This window comes from Lissotriton helveticus, chromosome 11, assembly GCF_964261635.1.
Source record: "Lissotriton helveticus chromosome 11, aLisHel1.1, whole genome shotgun sequence".
NCBI classification, from domain to species: Eukaryota; Metazoa; Chordata; class Amphibia; order Caudata; family Salamandridae; genus Lissotriton; species Lissotriton helveticus.
Genome location: NC_136072.1, coordinates 659295056 through 659317578, shown reverse-complemented (window position 1 = coordinate 659317578; position 22523 = coordinate 659295056). Strand labels below are relative to the sequence as shown.

Below are 22523 nucleotides of genomic sequence, written 5' to 3'. Positions count from 1 at the left end.
ATTTTGTAATCATTTCACATAATGAAAACCACTTTATGTCTCTGGTAAACTTTGTTTCTGTATAAAAGAGTGAAAATGTCTAGGTCTGAAAAAACCTGGTACTAGTTCATATTTTTTTCTCTAACAAATTTAAAAATGTATGTTTATGAAACTAAAAATTAATACACTAACAACCACTAAATAAGCAAATAGTACAACATGGTAAATCAGCCTTTGCACATTTGTAAAGCAAAGCACATTCACTTTTACACTGACACCTGATCAGTACTCATGACTCACTCGGTTGTTGTAGCAAGGACTGTCTAGGTCGGGTCCAGCCAAAATATTTAAGCCAGGAAGCTGCGGTCGTTTCTGAAGGGCCTAGCACCAAATACGTCCTGCTGGCTGAGCTTCTCTGAAACAAAACAAGCCTTATTTGCACCTGCTTCTTGGCTGTAGCAGTAATACAGAAGGATTGCAAACCATTCAATAGGAGTCATAACTACTAAAGCATCTTCTAATGTTGAAACAATGTGTTTTTTCTGGGTATGTATTCCAAGTTGGTCAGCTAGAAGGTCAAATGCTCTTGTTTGTTTTGATCATTTGTAGTTAATACTGTGTTTCTGCTAGTTCTTTTACCTCATGTTGCTTCCACAGAGGCCTTCAAGATGTCTGCTTTTCACAATGATGGTGTAAGAAGCTGGCTCTGTATATACTATACCAAAATGAGTTATAGTGTAGACAGAATCCAATGGATTCCCAAAGGCTTTACAGAGACTAAAGTAGGTAATACTTTACTCTCTTTTGTGGGAGTGTGATCAAGCAGTTAGGCTTATCAGAGGGCTGTGTGAAGCATTTGTTGAACACACACAGTTAAGAAATGAGGCACACACACACTCAATGACTAACTCCAAGATCAATATTTGTATACTTTACAGTAGTACTGGAAACACTTTGTGGTGTCAATCAACAGTAGCAATAAATCAGCAATGTAGAAAATAGACACATAGGGCAAATAGCAAGAAATACAATGCAATCCTATGGGAGGGAAACAGTTATGCACATCCACAGGAAAGTACACAACTTACTATCCCATTCTTCAAGGATTTGGACCACCACAGGGTAAGGCTCAAGTGGACACCAAGGTTGCACCACTGGCGGTCAGGTGCTGAGGTCAAAGTTGAAGTTGAGGGCCCAATGTTTGTCTATAGAGACTGGGGGTGAATAGAGATGTGCAGTTTGCAGGTAAGTACCCGTGTTTCAGGGCACAGGCCCTGGTGGTATAGACAAGCACAGGAGAAGCCACCAGGCAGCACCAAGCATACACCACCAGTGGCACAGGGCAGCTGGGTGTAGAGATCAAAGTTGGTGTTGAGGGCCCAATGGTAGTCTATAGAGTCTGGGAGTAATTGGAGATGCACGGTTTGCAGGTAAGTACCCTTGGTTTCAGTGCACAGACCCTGGGGTTTTAGATAAGCACAGGGGGGACACAAAGCAGCACTACGCATATACCACCGGCGGCACATGGAGGGTGGGTGCAGGGAGCAAAGATGGCATCGGGCGCTCGTGGCAAGTGAATAGACGTACTTGGTTTTACAAAGAGGCTACAGGGAAGGACCTGGAGGCTGGATGAAGGTGACTAACAACTGAACAAGTAAGTTGGGATGGCGGTTAACGCTGGAAAACCATCATCTGGGCTCTCCAACTGCGGGGCTGAGGATGCAGGGGTGCCTTTGGACATCGGGAAATCTTCACCAGATCCGGTTGAGGTTGGGGGGACCCTTCATATTGAGGCTGCAGGCTTCTTCATGAAGTCCAGGTGGGGTCAGCCACTAATGGATTAGACGTCATGATTGCTAGGGAGACTTCACTGGATAGTTTGGCCACTCAGAATCGGACCATGGGCGTTGGGTGCAGAGTGGGCTGGACTCACAGTTACAAAAGGCAAAAGAGTCCTTGGTGTGGGTTTCTTTGTGGACAGAACTGCTGTTCTCTGGAGTTCTCGATCTTTAGGGAAGGCAGGCAGTCCTCTGAAGGATTTAGAGGTTGCTAGGCCCGCTGAACATGTTGTCTTCTTGGAGCAGGGGTTTGAAGGTGCAGACAGGCCGGTAGGACTGTGGCCAAGTCACTTGTCATCTGGAGTCTTCACTGCTGCACAGCTCTTCGGTCCTTCTTTAGATCACATGGGAACAAAGGCACAAGGTATTGTCAGAGTGGTGTAACAAACTGAAAACCGTAGACCCCACTGCTGATCTATCAATGTAGGAAACTTACTTGTCTATATAGTGCACTACAATGGGGTACACTGTGTTGAGAGGTCCCGGAGACCCACAATGGTTTACAGAATCAAAAGTAGATAATACTAACTCTCTTTATTTGTCATAGTGTGGGCGAGCAGTTAGGCTTATTGGAGGGTAGTGCTATTCATTTGTTGTATTCACAGAAGCAATAATGAAGTTGAAGCTGAATTAGAAAAATAGTACTTCTTTTTATATACTTCTTTAGACCAAGAACTTCCGGTACAAAGTAAATACTTTTTACGATATGAGAAAATCACAGTAAATGCAATATTTATAGTAAATATATAAATACATTTGCTATGGAAGGATAAAGACTGTTGGAAAATCAAGGCAATGCAGTTACATTTAGTGCTTCACCTTTTGAAATCGTAAGGTTTGGGAGCAAGGTCCAACGTTCCAAGGACAAGTTCTCAGGAGCTTCCCAGATTCCTCAGGGAGAATGGAGCAAGGGGACTTTGTAGCTGGCGTGCTATGAAGAAAGGGACCTCCTGCAAATGTAAAGCAAATAGGGGAGTTGTTGATAAATTTGAGGGCTCTCAATGGAAAGAAGAAGTTGCAAGGGCTCTGGTACCAAAGGGGCACAGCTGATTTGAAGATTCCCCAGCTGGGTGGGTTGAGCGCAGTGAAGATATACAGCTGTGCAACAGTGCACAAATATGCGGTCAGGGCTGGCACCTTGTAGCGACGATTCTGGAACTGCTGGGCCACTGCTGAAGTGGTCAGTGAAGTCCTGATGCCCCTCGTCCAGTGCTGGCTCACTTTACAGTTGAAGTCTGCCTGAACTCGGTTTTGTAGATTTTTGCAACAGAGTGTCCGGTACCCCAGATATTCATGCATTTCAGTTACGATGCGTCCTGGGGCCTCAAGACTTGGAGTAGGGGCTGAGCTGAGCCCCCAGAGCAATTGTACTGTTGACTGGCACTCAGAGGCGTTGGTCACACTGGGGAGCAAGACGATGATGGACAGGACTTTGCTATTTTTAAGACCTGCGGCTGCAGGGAGATAGTTATGCTATTTCATGGATGTTCTTTGCTAATTTGCAAAGTGCAGATTGATCCTCAGTGGTCTATGGAGGACACACAGTGATAAGACGAGCTGAAGGATGGGATTATCGAGTTCTGTGTTGGTAGGCAGAAGTGTGCACAAAAGTCCACCGCAAGGTCTGTAGTTCTCGGTCCAATAGCGCTTCTTCACTCGTCTTCTTTTTGTGTCCTTGGGTACTAGTTTAAGGGTATACATCTGCTTGTGGATTCCTAACCTTTTGAATATTTCCCATGCTCAGAAGCTTTTCTCCACAGCTCTCCAACATTTACGAGGGCTTCATAGTGCAGCGGCTCTGCAAGCGACTCCCTGTGACATCATCGGAGCAATAAGAAAACCTCGTTGGCGTACTGATTTCAGTTCCCTTTTTCTGCGCTGTCTAAGTGTAACAGTTTTTCCCGACTCTCCATTTTCAGGGAGATTTCTTCTATTCTGTAGGAGCAAATGTGCTGCTGGTGAAGATGTATCTGCCGATTCAGTTAGGCTGTAAATGTTTAGGGGAATGTGGCGGTAAGATGTCCATCACTGACCCACATACAGACTGTCACTGGTGTTTGTCACCTGAAGAATCTGAAAGCCTAGAAGGAAAGGGAAGCAAAGATGTCAATGGGAAAAGCTAAGAATCAAAAGAGAGGTCGTTCGGAGTCACCATCACTCCACACTTTGAGTTCGCCAAAAATAAAACATACGAAGAAGCGGCGTCATGGGTCTCAGAGTCGTTCTTCTAAAGCTGGTTAGCCGAGGATGGCGTCCCAAGATCTGAAGTCTCGAGAAGACAGAGAGAAGTTATCACCAACTCCATCAACGAGGATGTCTCAGGCTAAATCCCCAACACCGAGGCCGAAGTTTACGTCCCTGGCTCTGAGGCCAATGACTCAGATGGAATGACCCGTACTGGAGCCAGATTTGCAGATTGCTTCGCAGCATCTGGTGCCAGTGCTCTCAAACCAGGATCCAATATATCCATCCGGCATTACCGCCTCCTGGATTGGATCCTTCCTTATTTTTTAATGTTAGTTTAGAATTTTTGCGAGGACTGCAACTCCATCTGGTGCACTTGCGGGCCCCTTGAGTGTGCTATTATATTCTCTTGGAGGATTTCTGATTCATTTTCAAGTGTGGCAGGGTATGCTCAGACGTGAGTCCCTTGCTCACTTGGCCACTGGATTCAAGATAGCCTGGCTGATGAGGATTATGAATCCGAAACCGGTCCCAGGATGCTTGTTTCCGGTCCATGGAAGACATGGCTTGGCAGTTCGGGCTGGACTGTTCCCATGAGGCACAGGGTCAGACTGATTTGCATATAGCCATGTCTGAAATGGGGTGGCTTAGTGGGCTAAAGAATGGTGATGGATTAAACCCAGATCAGTTGACTGGGGGTGAGTGTTTGATTTGCTCAAACGCTCCGTCCATCATCCCCTTTTGTATCGCTTTGTTCGCCCTAAGTGTGGCAGGGTATGCTCAGACGTGAGTCCCTTGCTCACTTGGCCACTGGATTCAAGATAGCCTGGCTGATGAGGGTTATGAATCCGAAACCGGTCCCAGGATGCTTGTTTCCGGTCCATGGAAGACATGGCTTGGCAGTTCGGGCTGGACTGTTCCCATGAGGCACAGGGTCAGACTGATTTGCATATAGCCATGTCTGAAATGGGGTGGCTTAGTGGGCTAAAGAATGGTGATGGATTAAACCCAGATGAGTTGACTGGGGTGAGTGTTTGATTTGCTCAAATGCTCCGTCCATCATCCCCTTTTGTATCGCTTTGTTCGCCCTAAGTGTGGCAGGGTATGCTCAGACGTGAGTCCCTTGCTCACTTGGCCACTGGATTCAAGATAGCCTGGCTGATGAGGATTATGAATCTGAAACCGGTCCCAGGATGCTTGTTTCCGGTCCATGGAAGACATGGCTTGGCAGTTCGGGCTGGACTGTTCTCATGATGCAGAGGGTCAGACTGATTTGCATATAGCCATGTCTGAAATGGGGTGGCTTAGTGGGCTAAAGAATGGTGATGGATTAAACCCAGATCAGTTGACTGGGGGTGAGTGTTTGATTTGCTCAAACGCTCCGTCCATCATCCCCTTTTGTATCATTTTCAACAGGCACACATTATGCCTTTCATGCCCATGACTCCAGTGGCCTTGCCTCCTCCGGCATTGAGACAGCCAATGCCGTTGCCACTACAGGAAAGGCGTGACTCTTTGGTGCCAAATGATCCATCTCCGGTGCCATCAGGATCCGAACTGAAGCTGGTTCATCTGGAGCCTACTACTCTGACTCTGCTGCCTTCTGATCAACCTTTCGGTGCCTGTACTGAAGTCACTGGCACTGCCTCTAGCTCTGCAGATGCCAAGTACCAGATCCCTTAGGGAAGGTCATAGAGTGCTGGGATAATAGAGATATCGAGAGGAGCAGGAACATATTCAAGAAGGAGAAATTATAGGATTTGATCTGGTCTTTGAAGGTTCAGAAAAGGACAGTGGTCTGGATACCTCTCCAGAGTGGGAGTTATCTCTTAAGAGTTTGGCGCCTCCTGAGGTAATTTCCTATTATGGGGTGATAACAAAAGCTGAGGATATGTTGGACTTGCTTCTCCCTTCCACAGAACTGAAGTCCAACATAATGATGTACAAAAGTGCTTTCTGTTGCAGTACCCGCCCCCATTTTTTGCCTGACTGTGATGCAACTTTGACTAAAAGTGCACTGGTTTCTGCTAACAAGGTTCCCAATGCCCGTGTTCTTTCCCTAAACAGTACCTTTGTTTCCACAATTAGCACACCTCTGGCACACATATAAGCCCCTTGTAAAAAGTACTAGTGGTACCAAAGGCCATACTATTGTGACGTTGTCCTCGTCGGCGTGGAGAGCTACGAAAAATTTCCGAATGCTGCTGGCACAGGGGATATTCACAAGGTGAGGAATCCACAGGCAGATAGTGTATCCACCAAAAAAAGCATTACCAACGGCAAGTAACTTGTTTGTCAGGGACAAATCCTGCTTGGGGTGGAGTGCTTCACACCTACCTCACAGCAGGAATAGCATTCAGGACAGTGAACCTCAAAGGGTTTCTGCCCTTTGTTATGTTAGCCAGGGCTTCTCCAGCTAGTGAAGTTGGATGTAAGGATTTTAGCCAATAGGATTAGGGGAATGCCCCTCCCCAAAGGGAGGGGACATACAAAGGGTATAGTCACCCTAAAGGTAAGTAGCCTATTGGCTATTACCTGCAAGTACCTGTAATGCCCCTAAGTTCAATATTTAGGGACACCCCTGATCCTTGATTCTCAGATTCCTGTGACTTAAGAAGAAGAAGAAGAATGTGAATGCCGTGCAGCCAAGCCCGAAGACGACTACCGAGTTGGCCCCAGCCTTACCAGCCTTTCTCCTGCTTGAAGATGATGCCTGGCATGCATCCAGCAACTTCCAGAAACTCAAGGATGACTGCCTGTACATCAACAAGGACCAGATCTCCTGAGGACAGTGGCTGTGTCCACAAGAAACCCACTCCAAGGACTCCGATACGGCAGGAATCGCGACCCCTGCCCAACCTGCACCCGATGCCCACCACCCAAGTCTGAGTGGCCCACCTATCCACTGAAGTCTCCCCAGCAATTCTGACCTTGTAACCATCAGTGGCTGACCTCTCTCATTTTTTATAAACACATTTCTATTGTACCTGAAAAGTATTGCTATAGTTGCAGGTACTTACCTGCAACTGAGCTTCTCTTGGTTCTAATATAAAAGTAACATTGTAATATTTTGATATCAAACAATTGGTCTTGGATTCAGTCTTTGAAAGTGTGTAATCATTTCTTGCCGGAGTGTATACAACAAATGCATAACACAGCCTTATCATAAGCCTAACTGCTCAGACACACTACCACAAAAGAGTGTAAAATATTATCTACTTTAGCCACTGCAAAGTCTCTGGGGATCCACTGTGCTTTGGTATAATATATACAGAGCCAGCTTCCTACATTTAAGAGAAGTGCTTTATTCAACAGCCTCTTCTTCAGAGCGCTTCTTACCCTTAAATGAGGCTTTGACGGAGCCCATACTTGAGATCAGGCATAAGCCGATATACTCTGCTACATTGTCGAGATTAGTGTTTAGAAGATAAAACCCAGCTCAAGTGGATCTTGTGTTTTTCTCTTCTACCCCACGCCTGAGAGTTTGGTGACTCAGGCCTCATGCTCATCTAAATTGTCTTTGGTTCATTCCCTACTACAACCTCAGACAGAGAATCTATGAAGATAAAGCAGTCGGCAAAGAAAATCTTTTCCTCTGGATGTATGGCCCTCAAATCTACGAACATTACCTGTTTGTTGCGGCGATATGTGGCTGCCTTAATGGACTCGGCAAGAGAGGCTGTTCCAAAGTTACCTGGATATCTCCAGGGTAATTTCTCTGAGCTGTTAAACGGCGCGTAGGAGCGGACCTGACAGGGTATTCAATCAGGACTGGACGCTACAGACACGGTGGCCGGAGCCATGGGCACTTCTGTAGCTACAACAAGACATGCCTGGTTGAGGGGATCGGGCTTCTCGTCAGATGCTCAAGCTATACATGTGATTTTGCCCTTTGAGTGATCCGTCTGTTTGGGGCCAAGGCTTAATCTGCACTGCAGAGATTTAAAGACAGCAAGGAGACTACGAGGTCCTTGGGGCTTCAGTCCCAGCCTAAGGGCTATCAACAATTTTTCTAGCTCGGGCATTAGCAGGAACTTGTTCTTTTGAGGCAGAAATTGGTAGCAACTGCAGCAGCAAGGCTAAAATCCCCTTTATAAGACCTGCAGGGAAAGGGGCAGAGGTCGTCAGACAATCAATCTGTCTTTGCGTTTGTGCCCGTTTCCTGTCTTTTTGTTATTGTGCCCCTGTATTTGTTATTTGTTATTTACTGTATTTCTGTTTATTTTTGCCTGTGTGTGTCCTCTGTGCCTATTTCCTTTCCTGCCGGTGCTGCGTCTGTGGACCCTCCCCCCTGCCTGTACCCGCTGCAGCCTTCCAGCTGCGCTTCCTCACCTTCCCAATTTAATGGCAGCTGCTGCTCGGGCATGTGAGCAAGACCTGGTCAGGGACTCTGCTCTCTGCCCCAGCAGCTCCGCTGTTGTGCCACTGCCGCTGCCCCCTACACCTCTCTGAGAAGGTAGGTGTTTAAGGCCCGCCTCCACTCACAGGCTCCTTCTTGCAGCTCATCCCTGGTGGCCCAGTGGAAGAGCCTTGATCTTCTGCTGGTCCGCTGTTTTTTGTCTTTGTGTTTGTGCCCGTTTTCTGTCTTTTTGTTAATGTGCCTCTGTATTTGTTATTTTCTGTCTTTCTGTTTATTTTTGCCTGTTTGTGTCCTCTGTCCCCATTTCCTTTCCAGTCGCTGATACCCTTCGTGGCCCTTCCCCCCTGCTGGTTCCCACTCCCTCCTCCAGCTGCGCTTCCCTTCCGCTTCCCTATTTAATGGTGGACACTGCATGGCCGCGCCGCTGGGGCACCAAAGGCAAGCCCATCTGCAGGGACCCTGGCTCTCCGACCACCCACCACTACTACTCAGCTGACCTCTGCGCACTCATCCCTGGAAGGAGCACCAACTGCCAGCTATCTACACCTAACACCACTCACGGCCAGTTCTCCTGCTGACACTGCTGACAATCCTTCACCATCCTCCGTACCCCCATGTCTGCCGCACTCATGCCGGACGCCAGCACCTCCGAAGCCCTGAGGTGCATCCTCCTCAAAGTGCGCTACCTGCAAAAACATGTTATAGAGATCTAGGACCTCCTCGACAACATCTCGCCAGATGTCACCTTCTTCAGGGAAACCCGGACAAATACCACATCCACCCCTGACATTGCCACCACCATCCCCGATACAAGATCCAGAAGAAGGACCATAGCAACTGCCCAGGTGGAAGACTCACCATTGCACACAAGAGCTCCCTACGCCTCTCTACCTCCAGCACGAGCAACTCCCCTTTCACCACCGAACACCTCCATTTCCAGATCTAGAACAGCCCCAGATTGAATCTACGCTGCAACCTCGCCTACAGACACCCGGAACTCGAACCTCATTCAACACTACCATTGCCAACCTTATCACGCCCCACACCATCACCTCTATAGACTACATACTCATCGGAGACCTCAAGTTCCACCTTGACAATCTCAGCAACCCCTAATCCACCACCCTCCTGGACAACCTTGCCATCCTCTTGACTGATACAGGGAATCACCACTCCCACCCACAAGGCAGGATACACCTTCGACCCCATCATCGGAGGAGGTAACAACATCCACTTCAGCCACACTAGGCAACCCCTCTGGATGGACCATCACTGCATACACTTCTCTGTCGACACATCCACCACCCCTAAAACCTATACCACGCCCTCAGGGAAGGAACTGGAGCAAGGTCACAGAGGAGCACCTCAACTCCACCCTCATCCACGATCTCCCACCCACCTCGACCGACACCATCTCCCCAGCGAAAGAACTTCACAGATGGATCACCATGTGTGCAGTCAAGCTCCCCCCACCGCAACTTCGACAGACGGTGCCTCAGTAAGGTCACCTGGTTCACTGCCGACCTCCAAGAATCCAGATGCACCTGCATACTTCTGGAGAAGCTATGGAGAAACATTAAACCTCAGAAGACCGCACAACCTACAAGAATGCCATAACGGAATATCACCAACTCATCAGATCCACCAAAAGGACATTCATCCGAAACAAAATCCACTCCAACACCAGCAACTCTAAGGAACTCTTTAGCATCATTCAGGAATTCACCTATCCCCCCAGCAAAGCCACAGATGTGACATCCTTCCATGACCTCTGCAACAAACTCAGCCCCTACTTCCACCTGAAGATAAGATTCCTCTACGACAACTTCAATGAACAGACTCCATACACCAAACCCCTTCCTCCGCCCAGCATCAACATCCAGCCTACCATCTTCTCCTGGACCCAGTCACCACCAAAGACACCGCATCAACCATGAAAGGCATTCACTTAGGAGCCCCCATGGACCACTGCACGCCATACATGTTCCACAGAGCTGCTGCCACAGCACCTGAGCTATGACGCACCATCAACACTACCTTCATAGCAGGCACATTCCCCGGTGACTGAAAATGCGCAGAAGTCAGGCCCCTCCTTAAAAAGCCTTCAGCAGATCCGACAGACCTCAAGAACTACCATCCTTGACCCCTCCCAATCCAGATTCCTCAGCAACCCCAAGACCGAGACCGCCCTACTTGCAGCCACAGATGATATCCGCAACCTCCTCGACCAAGGCCACACTGCAGCCCTGATCCTGCTTGATATCTCTGCAGCCTTTGACACCATCTCCCACCGCACACTCACCCCAAGACTACCCGATGCCATAATACAGAGAGCCACCCTTGATTGGCTCCACTCCTTCCTCACCAGCAGAACCCAAAGAATCAGACTCACGCCCTTCCTCTCTAAACCCACAGATATCAACTGTGGAGTGCCCCAGGGATCGTTGCTCAGCCCCACACTTTTCAACATCTACTTGGCCCCCTCGCCACCCTCGACAGCATCGACTCAGCATATTCTATGCCAATGATACCCAGCTCATCTTCTCCCTCACCAAGGACCCCAACACCACCACACTCAGCTTCAGGAAGGAATGAAGGATGTTGCATCTTGGATGAGCAGCAGCTGCCTGAAGCTCAACTCGGATAAGACAGAAGTCCTCATCCTCAGACCCTCTGCATGGAACAACACCTGGTGTTACACCCCCCTCGGCAGCCCCCTTACCCCCCACGGACCATGCCCAGAACCTCAGCATCATATTCCACTCCTCCCTCTGCATGAACCAACAGATCAACGCCGTCGCCTCTACCTGTTTTAACACACTCTGCATCCTTTGCAAGACCTTCAAATGGATCTACCCCGAATCCAGAAAGACCATCACCCACACACTCATAACCAGCAGACTGGACTATGGAAATGCCCTCCATGCCGGTATCAACAAATTCCTGCTCCGCAAGTTCCAGACCATACAGAACACCACAGCTAGACTCGTACTCAGCATACCTTGACATGAACACATCATCCAATACCTGCAACACCTCCACCGGCTCCCAGTTGAGAAGAGAGTAGCCTTCAAGATACTCACCCACACCTACAAATGCCTCCACAACACCAGACCCCAATATCTCAACAAAAGAATCTCCTTCCAGGTACCCAAGAGAAACCTCTGATCAGCCAACCTCACCCTTGGTGAAACCCCACACATCAGCAGAGCAAGAACAGGTGGAAGAGCCTTCTTCTACATCGCAGCAAATACCTGGAACAAGTTCCTTATCAAAATCAAATGTGCCCCCACTCTGCACTCCTTCAGGAATAGCCTCAAGACCTGGCTGTGTGACTGGCTCAGGGCTTTATCCCCCCTCCCCCTGTGCCTTGAGACCCTCACAGGTGAGTGGCATGCTTCACAATTCCCTGATTAATTGATTGATTGATCAACCAGCCTCCTTCTTTTCTTCTTCTTCCTCTGCAGCCATTGTTAAAAAAAAGCAGCTCTATCTTAACCATCTTAGAGCATGCTTACCCAGTGGAAGTACAGGTGAGGTTTTTTCTGTCTCACTGGAGGTCTGTCACTGTCACTACAGACTTCTGGCTCTTAGACATTGTACAAAATGTGTATGTCCTACCCCTCTAGGAGTATCCCCCTCCTCTTCCCCTCAGACAAGGGTTTTGTTTGGAAGAGCATCTTCTGCTCCTCCAGTAGGAGGTGCAAACGCTGCTTCTGTAGGCTACAACAGAGTTAGTTCCAGAGCAGGAACTGGGTCAGAGATGCTATTCCTGTTACTTCCTGATGCCCAAAAAGGACGGTCATTTGCAGCTGATCCTCGACCTCAGGATTTTAAATGCTTTCCTCAAACAGGAAAAGTTCACACAAGTTCTTCTTTATTTCTTGCACTGGAAAAGCAAGAATGGAAGATGTCAATCAATTTACAGGGTGCGCAGTTTCACATTCCCATTCTGAAATCGCATCTGAAGTATCTGAGTTTTACCGTGGGGTCTCAGCATTACCTGTGTGTGGCCCTTCATTTCGGCCTTACTTCTGCACCTCAGATATTCACAAAGGTGATGGCAGTGGTGGGAGCACATCTCAGACACTCGGGCATTCCAGTATTGCCGCATCTAGATGACTAGCTTCTTAAAGCAAAGTTGCCAGAGATGGTGCCATACCATTTGCAGTTGACAAATCAACTGTTGTTCAGCTTGGGATTTTCAATAAATGTACCCAAATCTCTCCTGATCCCTCTGAGTGCAACCTGTTCATAGGGGCAGTACTGGACACTACAATGAGTTGTGGCTTCCTGCCTCCTCAGAGGATTCAGGACACTCAGGCTATCATTCTGCTGTTTCAGACTGGAGCATTTGTTCCAATTCTGAAGGTCTTGCACCTGCTTGATTTGTTAGCTTCCTGCATTCTGTTGGGCAACCATGTATGCGGGCATATGAGGGCTCTTCAGTGGTGCCTCGCGTAGGCAGTGGTTTTAACACAATGGAGATATTGAGGAATAAGTCAGGATCTCTGGAGACACTGTAGCTGATCTAGAATGGTGGAGTGTATCAAGTAACCAGTCTCAAGGGAAGCCATTTCACCCTCCTCCTCCGGTGACCACAGTGGTAACAGATGCTTCCACTTTAGGGTGGGGAGCACATATGGGAGATCTGGAAGTCAAAGGTCTTTGGTCTACAGAGGAAAGATTGTTGCACATCAATCTTCTGGAACTGCAGGAGATACGTCTGGCTCTCAAGGCCTTCCTCCTTTCCCTTTGCGGTCAGTCAGTTCAGGTCTCAACAGACAATACTACCATGATGTGGTATGCGAACAAACAGGGAGGAGTAGGTGTAGGAAACTAGGATCTTTCTGGCAAAGATGCCCCCACTTGTGCCTGGTGTCAGTATTTTTGACTGTAGTTCACTGGGATCCTGCTATCCAGGATCCCAGTGGCAGTGCTCTCTCTTTTAAATGTAATTGAGAGTACTTTGTACACACCACAATTGGCATACTGGGGTACCACTGTAAGTTCCTAGTATATGGAACTGAGTTACCCCGGACATTGGTACACCAGGGGTCTCCCACGGGCTGCAGCATGTATTGTGCCACCCATGGGAGTCTTTTCAAATAGTGTCTGCAGAGCTGCCATCGGAGTCTGTGGGAAATGGTGAATGCACCTTTCACTTTAGATATAACGTTTTCCTCATATCATGGTCACTGCACTTTAAACCTATAAGTCATCTCTAAGGTAGGTCCTTTAGTCCAAGTGCAGGGAGGATGGTTCTAAGTGCATGGGTACCCCTACATGAGCAGAGGTATCCCTATAGCCCCCAGATTCCGTTTCTTTGGGCTTTGTGAGAGTGGGCAATCATTCTAAGGTATGTAGTGGGCTGTGGCAAGTCGTGATGTCCAATTACATACTGGCTGCTATGACTCTGATCATGGTTGGTATCACACATGTTGGAATTATGCAACTACATTGATTCGAGTGTTAGATGCATGATACCATGTACTGGGGACCTTCGAGGACACCCTGATATCTACCTGTGTAGCCTTACAGGGTCTGGCTGCCAGTCCATGCTACTGCTAGCCTCAGACACTGTTCTTCCCCTTGCTGACGAACCTAACATTGGCAGGGGAAGCTGGACAAAGGATTTCATGCAAGAGCGAGGTGTGACCACCTCTCCTTTAGAATTAGGTAGGGTGAGGTCACTTCAGAGTGCCACCAGACTGCATTAGATGGCACATTTGGTGGCCTACTTTCCTAATCCAGTTTGGGCCAGTTCAGGAGCCCTTGGCTCCACCTCTGGTGCAAAACTACAAAAGGACAGGGGAGTATCCACCCCCCTGTCCAGTTCCTCCCTAGGGAGGTGCCCAGAGCTCTTCCAGGTGTCCACTTGATTCTGCCAAGTTCAGTCTTGGCCCCTGGGAGCATCTGACTGGCTAGGCCAGCTGAGTAGTGTCCCTGACCCCTGCTGATAGGAGGGTCAATACAGAAGAGGTCTTTCCCCATCTTATGGTTACTTAAGGGCTCCCCTGAGGGTGTATCCTTAGATTTGTGCAACATATTCCAGAACAGACTGCCTGTCTTCCTAAGTTTGTCTAAAGACTCTTCTGCTGATGGACACTGGAACTCTGTTGCTTCTTTGAGCCAGGACTAAGGACAAGACTGCTCTTTGCAGGAAGACTCCTGCTGCAACTTTGTCTCCATGCTCTTCAAGTTTTTGCAACTCCATAGCCATGCATCTTCCGAGTCAGCAAGGACTCTACATGCATCCAAGCAAGAAGGAATCTCTCTCGGAGTGAAGGAGTACCTTCCCTGCATCTGCAGGCACCTCGATGACCGATTTTCTGATCCTGTTGTCCCAGGACATCTCCCGGCTCTGCAACGCAAGTAATAGATTGTTGGCTGTCCAGATACCTGCTCAATCTTCACTGCAACTTCGGTGACTGTAATCCCTCTCCAGCAGACTTGAACTGCCTCCCTGTGCACTGCATCTGTCTGCTGTTGCCAAGGCTTGTTGACACTCTTCATGAAGGATCTTCCAACTCTAAGTAGCCCCAGCTTCCATCACTGCCCAGCTCCAAGACCGATGTCCTGCCTGCATCCTCTGTCCTGTGGGCCTCCATCTTCCGTGGGCTGCTGAGGCTTCCCTGCGACTCCCTTTGCCTGTTACCACGGGGGTCCTCAAGGGGGCTCCAACAATTCTTTCTGGGTCTCCTGTGTTCTGAGGGCTGGCTCTGGCTTACCCTCTCAGGGTTAGTCTCACTGTCTTTGCTGGTCTGCATCCAAGCATCTTTTGTTCTTCCTTGATTGTTGCAGTTGACAAGGCTTGTTGTAGGTCCACCGACCACTGACCTTCCTTCACTCTTCATCCATTGAGGGGCAGCTCATGGATGGCTCCTATGCTCCTGCATCATCACCTGGGCTCCAGAGCTTCTCAATAACACCGCCGTGCTTCAGGAAGTATCTCTGACAAGGGGTGACACCGTGCTCCTCCTTGTCACCTCTGGGGATGTGGACTCTGTCTCCTCTGCTTTCAGGCACTTTTAATCCAGAATCCATGTTTGGGTTCCATTGTCCTGGTCCACGAATCGCTGGGGCTGCTGGACTTCCAAGATCTTCCATTAGCTCCACCATGTGGTTTTAGCACTACTTTGCACCTATGCACCTGGGCTCATTGAAGTAGGCATCCTGGTTCCCTGGGTATCAACAGGTGGAGTGGCTCTCCAACCTCCCTTTATCCGACCGGTGTCTTCGGGGTCCTTTGTAAAGGATCCTGAGACATGAAAATACCAGCTGTGGCTTACAGTGTGTTATCCTGTCGAAGTTTGACCCTGTGTAATCACTCTGCACCCGGGCGGCTTAGGGTCCCTAGCTACTCACCTTTATGGTTCCTTCCTTCAACTGGGCTTCTTCATCCTTGAGTAACAGTCTAATTTTGGTACTTACCTCTTAGTATAATGGTTAGGTCCCCCTACAGTACCCCATTTTGTTTCTCTATGCTACTTACCTGTTTTTAAAGTTTCCTTGGGTGTATTTCATATCTCCGGGTAGGAGCTATACCTAGTTAGTAATTCATTTTAAGTAAATAAATACTACAGTATTTTTGTAAACACTTGTGTGGTTCTTTGCCGTGTGAAAGCTTGCTGACTGACTATGTGGTAAATGTACCTGGTTTGCACCCTCCTGAATAAGCCTTAGCTGCTTCCCACGACTACCCCTTGAGAGCTTTGGTTATCAGGGGCCTAAACATTTGCACTAAGGGTTGCCTGGACTCAGTACATAGTGCCTCACCACAGGTGGACACTACATACTGAGCCAGCCTCCTAAGGTAGGGTTGTGTGCACTCGGCAGAGAAGCTCCATGGCTTTGGTCCGGAGCTCAGGACCATCAGATTTGTGTAATTGCAAATCACTTAGCCGGAGTTCTTAATGTACATGCGTACAGTCTCAGTCTGCAGTATTCAGCCAATCATGAGTGGTGCCTCCATCCGAAAGTGCTACATCACATTTTCAGGATGTGGGTGTTTCTTCAGTTAGACCTGTTTGCCACTCACAAGAATGCACACAGCCTGTCATTCTTCAACCTCCAGTATCTGATGCAGGGAGTGTTGGAGGAAGCGTTTCAGTTACATTGGGGCTTTCTGCTTTTTTACGCATTGTCCCTTATGTTCTTGCTTGCTCGCGTTCTGAGGAAGATTCGACAAGATCGGACCAAAGCCAATAATAGTTCAAGATTGGTCACAAAATGTGTGGTACACTGACCTTCTCTACCTTTCATTGTGCCCTGCACTCCGTCTCACTATCAGAACAGACTTCCTCTCGCTCTCGCAGGGGCAGGTTCTACACCTCAACCTCCAGAGCCTGCACCTTCATGCCTGAAGATTGAATGGAGCAACATGAATGTTCTCTCCCGCCTAATGTGGTGGATGATATTTTATCTCCCAGAAGACACTCCACCAAGACAGCCTAGGCTGGCAGGTGGGCGAAATGTGTTAAATGGAATAAAGAGAAGTTGATTGATCCTTTGAATGCCCACTTATAAATCATTTACATTTCGTGCTATCCCTATTGCAGCAAGGTTGCACTGTTGCAACTGTTAATGGATATCTATTTGCTTTATCGGCTTTGTTTGCCAGCTCGCGCAAAAAGAACAATTGATGGACAGAATGCAGAACAACGTCATACATTCACCCCAGTACAGAGATCTGGACCTATCCATTGTTTGTTTGCTCACCATGTCATTCCAGGTTTGACCCAGTCATATGCAAATCAGGCTTGACCCTGCCCCCAATGGGAACAGTCCAGCCCGAACTGCCAGGCCAGGTCCTCCCTGGACTGGAAACAAGCATCCTAGGGCCAGTTTCGTGCCTTCAGCCCTCATCAGGCAGGATAGCTTGACTCCAGTGGCATGGAGAGCACAGGACCCACGTCTGGGCATACCCGTCCCACTCAGGGTGACAAATGGAAAAAGAACAATTGATGGATAGAATGTAGAACAATGTCATACATTCACCCCAGTACAGAAATCTGGGCCTAAATCCATAGTTGTTTTGATCACCATGCCATTGCAGTTTGGACCCAATCATATGCAAATCAGTCTTGATTCTGCGAACAGTGGAAACAGTCCAGTCCGAACTGCCAGGCCAGGTTAGCTTGACTCCAGTGGCATGGAGAGCAAAGGACTCATGTCTGGGCATACTGTTCCATCCGGGGTGACAAATGAAAACAGAACGATTGATGGACAGAACGCAGAACAATGACATACTAGGTGTAGAAATATGATAAAATTTGTTTTTTTTAACTAAGTTTGAGGTTTGCAAGGGATTTTGTGTAACAGAACCTGGTGAGAGGTACACAAGTCACCCTATCCTGGATTCTCCTTGGTGTCTAGTTTTCAAAAATGTACAGGTTTCAGAGTTGCTAGGTGAAGACATGGACGAACCACAGACCGTACACACGTACGACTACGTAGTCACAGCTAAAACTCCAATGAGGTTAGTGGCACGCCTATATCAAGATACGCTGAAAGGAAAGACCACCTCGTATACTAAGCCTAGACTGGCCTGGCAGACAGACCTATCAATATAACTACCGGAAGATATATGGGAATATTGTTGTGTCAATGTTAGGAGAGTCTCCCGCAACGGCCGCCATCGATTATTAGTTTAAATTTCTTAACCGTGTGTACTACACTCCAAAACGACTGCAAATATATGGATTGCTGGACAGCCCTCAATGCGAACGTTGTGATGAGCAAGAGGCTGATTTTTTACACCTCGCTTGGTTGTGCCCGAGTGTTGCAGCTTTCTGGCGTGCGGTATATTTAGAGGTGAATAGGGTAACTGACTTATCTTTGTCCCCTGACCCTCTGATAGCGCTACTGGGATACTCTAAGGAGATAGCTCTGGCATCGAGGCGCCTTGTGGACATCGCCTTCCTAGTGGCTCGACGATGTATATCACTTACCTGGATGAGGGGACCCTCGCCATCAGTAACTAGATGGAAAAGGGACATAATATACTGTTGTACGCAAACTGGTTTGTATAGTGAATTGCTACCGCCTCGTAGTCGCCCGAAAAATTACTGGGCGCTGTATCTTGAAAGGTTTCGAGTGGAGGAGAGTATTGACGCTGATATTGGAGAGGGGGACGATGGGGCGGCACATGATTAACCAACCAATTGGTACCTACATGGACACTCACAGGACGATCTGAGAGAATCAGTTGCCCGGAACTGACTGCATTGATGTTGATAAAACTGAATGCGCAATTGCTAAATGCGGGTAGTGGGAAGTGACACATGTGTAGGTAAGAATACCCTGGTACATGCACAGTCCGGATATGTGGGACAATTTTTACAAGGTATTGTCGAGGGGGGAAGGTCCAGGATCACGATGTATACTGTGCATGCCTGTAATGTGAAACTGATTCATTTTGATGTAATTGTCTGACTTAATGCCATCATTGCTATCTTCTGTTTGTTATTTCACCATTATGATATGCAACAAATAAAAAAAATAAAAAATAAAAAAAATAAAGGTACATCTAATATTTAGAGAGAGTGATGGATGTGTGTTTTCAATATTGTAACACAGCAGCAACACACTTTTTTTGCAAATAATCTAGATGATACCCACCCATTTCTCGTAAGGTCCAGTTTTGATCTAAAAGAACCTTTTTATAGATGTTGCATGAAATATGAAAACAAAATTTCTTTGAAAAATGTATGTAATAGACTCTGACACATCACCTCCATTAAAAATAAAGGAAACCGGTATTTAAAACAATATGTTAAAGAATTTGTTTTGTCATCAGGGCAAGACTTGGGCCAGAGCTCCCTTTGCCCATGTCTTAAAACGTCTCTGACTGCTTGTGTAGTGATCCGAGCACGGGGCCTGAATGCTGCAGTTTCAAACCAATTCCGGAGGCTTTAAGACAGGCTCTATGCGGGAAATACTAAAGCAGCCTTTGACTGATGTAATATACCGTAAGCATTTCTAACCACAAACTGGGCCCATAAATTGATTCTTTGCCTCAATTAAATGTATCATGTCCACACATTACACAATGCTTTCTTCTTTATAATTTTCAAATTGTTCTACATTCATGTGAAAGATATAGGGCCTACTCGCTATGCTCTCAATCATTATTTAAAATCATAATGACAAAGACTTTCCTTTTCTTTGTTGTGTCATAGCTAGGGCCTTCATGGATGTTTTGCGGGCCTCTGCAGCCTCTTCTCCGATGACGAGTGAAGACTTGAGTCACAGTGCATGCATTTAAAATGAAAGCATTTGGGGCCAGATGTAGGTAAAACTTATTTACCGATTCTTAATTACCGAATTTTACCGATTCGGTAATTAAGAATCGGTAAATAAGAAGTGGGGGTATGTAGGAACATCCAGATGTTCCATTTAGCGAATCGTTAAGAATCGGTATTTACCGATTCGGTAAATACCGACCGGTAATGCTCCATTCATTCCTATGGGCTTTGAAGCCCATAGGAATGAATGGGGCATTACCGGTCGGTATTTACCGATTCGGTAAATACCGATTTTGACAAGGGTGCAGGGGGTGTCACTTTGACACCCTCTAGCACCCCCACAAAAGGTTCAGGGGCCATATGGCAGGCATATCTGCCCTAAGGGCAGGTCTGCCTGTCATATGGCACAGGTGTGCATGCACACATGTGCATGCACACCTGAATCGGTATTTTAACATCAAATACAATTTGATGGTAAAATACCGATTTTGTAGGCCTTGTGGGACTCAGAAGAGTCCCACCTACATATCAATTTTACAGATTCTGTAAATATACCGGTCGGTAAATTTACCGACCGGTATATTTACCGAATCGGTAAAATTACCGATTTTCCCTGTTTACCTGCCCCTACATATCAAATGCCAAATACCGGTCGGTAACGGCCGAATTCGGCCGTTACCGACCGGTAAAACCCTACCTACATCTGGCCCTTGGTTCTGGTGTATTCCTCTGGCAAACTTCACCAAATGTTTTCGTTTTTCATGCACGCACTCTAGTCTTCACACAGTTCACACCTCGGTGCAGAGTGAGTGCATGCAGGAATAAATAATCATTTGATAGAGTATTTCTCCAAGCAATACACCTGCACTAAATGTTTCACTTTTAGTAAAATATCTGTGCGATCAATGCCCGCCGTGTGAACGGATTACAATCCAGTTCCAGCGGACTGCCCCGTTCCCTCCCTCAGTGAAATCTTTAATCGTGCTGTGGCATCTTTTCAGTTAGTTCGCTTAAAGGTTACATCACATTGATTTCCGAGTGGTGGAGGGTTGGCATCATTCTATGGTGTCTTGTGGTTAGCACTTTCATTTGCAAGTGCGTAGTGGTCCTTCCAGTCTATCAAATGTTTCTTTATTATTTACACTGCTGGCGTGCCTGCTTCTCCGAACACTTCGTCCAGTCGTTCGTCTGACGGCTGTTCTCTTTTTAGTTCTCGCCTAGGCAGCGCTTGCGCTGTTTCTTCGAGACATGCAGTATACCAGTGTTCTTCAATCTATGGGGCGTGCCCCCCTGGGGGGGTGCGACACCTTCCCAGGGGGGGCGCGCACTCCAGTACAATCTGACCTTTGTTCCGTTCACGGAGGTGACAGCTTCAACTGCAGTGTGAGGCAAGGAGTCTCCTCTGCTAAAAAAGAAAGCAAACAAACAGACACGCTTTCGGTTTTAGCAGAGGAGACCCTTGCCTCCCACTGCAGCTGAAGCATTTCAGCACTGTGAATTAACACCCTCCTGGGAGAGTTAACTCTTCCCAGAAGGGAGACAAAGTTTCCAGAGTTCGAGACTCGGCATTGAAGCTGAACATCTTGTGATTCTGTGCAAATCACTTAATCTCCCCGTGCCTAACAAAGAAAATTAATATGTCCTCATGTAATGCAACTTGTGCTATGTATGATTGATTGATTATTATTATCTTTATTTAGATATAACACATATATCTTTAAAAGAAGGTTACAAAATTCACATTATGTATCAATAAATAAGATTAAAAAAAAAGAATCAGTGAAGAATAAAAACATAGTCAGTAACAGTCATTATAAAAACAGAAAGTGTCTTCTCCTTAGCCTCTTAATACTGAATAAAGTAGCTTGAAGCATGATATATAGAGAAAAAATCATCTCTTTCACCCTTTTATGTTATACTCGGCATCGATGGAAATCTGTTTTTAGGAAGCAACCGGCATTCCTGAGGCTACTGATCGTTTTATATTAACCTCCCTAAAAGTTGGAGAGTGGGAGGGACACTTTAACAAGGCCTCTTTTGGTGTAAATGACGGTATGCTTGCACAATGAAGTTTATGAGTTTTATGTTTAAAGATGTGTTTTCAGGATTCAAAGCTACCATGATAGCTTGCCTGCAGGTCCTGGCACCCAGCCTGTTCCATTCTGGTTTAAGTCTCAACCTGCGTTCTAAATTAAAAGCTGGGCAGAGGCAGATCACATGCAACATACTTTCCGCTGTTTTGCCACACCCTCTACAAGTTAGATCTTCCGCGGTGCGTCGCCAGGGAGGTAAATCTTTCAAGAATCGCCAGTCGCCCATTCTAATGGCGATAAGACTGCGTTTTAGGTGGAGTGAGTATGTACAGGCCAAATAGGAGGCGGGGGCTAGCCGTCTATAAGAGTTTACGAGAGCCCAGGCGTGACTACGTTTCAAGAAGAGTGCTTTATCGGTGATACTTGAACTCATTCTCACACACTTTTTGATCCCTATTTTGAATGCTGTCTGACTAGGATTCAGGGCCCACAAATCGATTGCTGACATTTGCTGAATGGCATCATTAAAAAGGCGGCCATAAGTTCCACCTGGATTTTTCTGGGTTATCTCTTGCCAGACTAGGCATTCTAATGTATTGGGGTCCGCTTGTCTTAGTTTATGACAGAGATTAAGATAAGCCCCGATATTGGAGGCATCGTAGTTTATCAATCCCATCTCCAGTCTTATCTGTGCAGCATATGCGGAATTTGGCAGCTGGAGAACCTTTTTATAAATTTTGGTAGTATGCTGGTTCAAGGCTGTATTCATTTTCCCCCTAAATAACTCTATGCCGTACGATAGAGTAGGGCCAATTTTTGCTCTCATCACCTCCAAAAGAGGCGATAGAGTTGGGCCTGAGAGATTTTTTGCAAGCTTGCC

At 47.1% G+C, this 22523-nt stretch overlaps 1 protein-coding gene and 1 long non-coding RNA gene across 4 annotated transcripts in view; one reads left to right on the top strand and one right to left on the bottom strand.

The window, feature by feature from the left end:
• Window positions 1-381, bottom strand: part of LOC144791746 (uncharacterized) — a 182044-nt gene extending 181663 nt beyond the window's left edge. The window contains exon 1 of the long non-coding RNA XR_013602458.1: window positions 280-381. This is a non-coding gene — a long non-coding RNA (uncharacterized LOC144791746). The remainder of the gene's footprint in view (window positions 1-279) is intronic.
• LOC144791743 (zinc metalloproteinase-disintegrin-like lachestatin-1) overlaps window positions 1-22523 on the top strand; it is a 4387327-nt gene that overhangs the window by 3982511 nt on the left and 382293 nt on the right. The window lies entirely within an intron of this gene.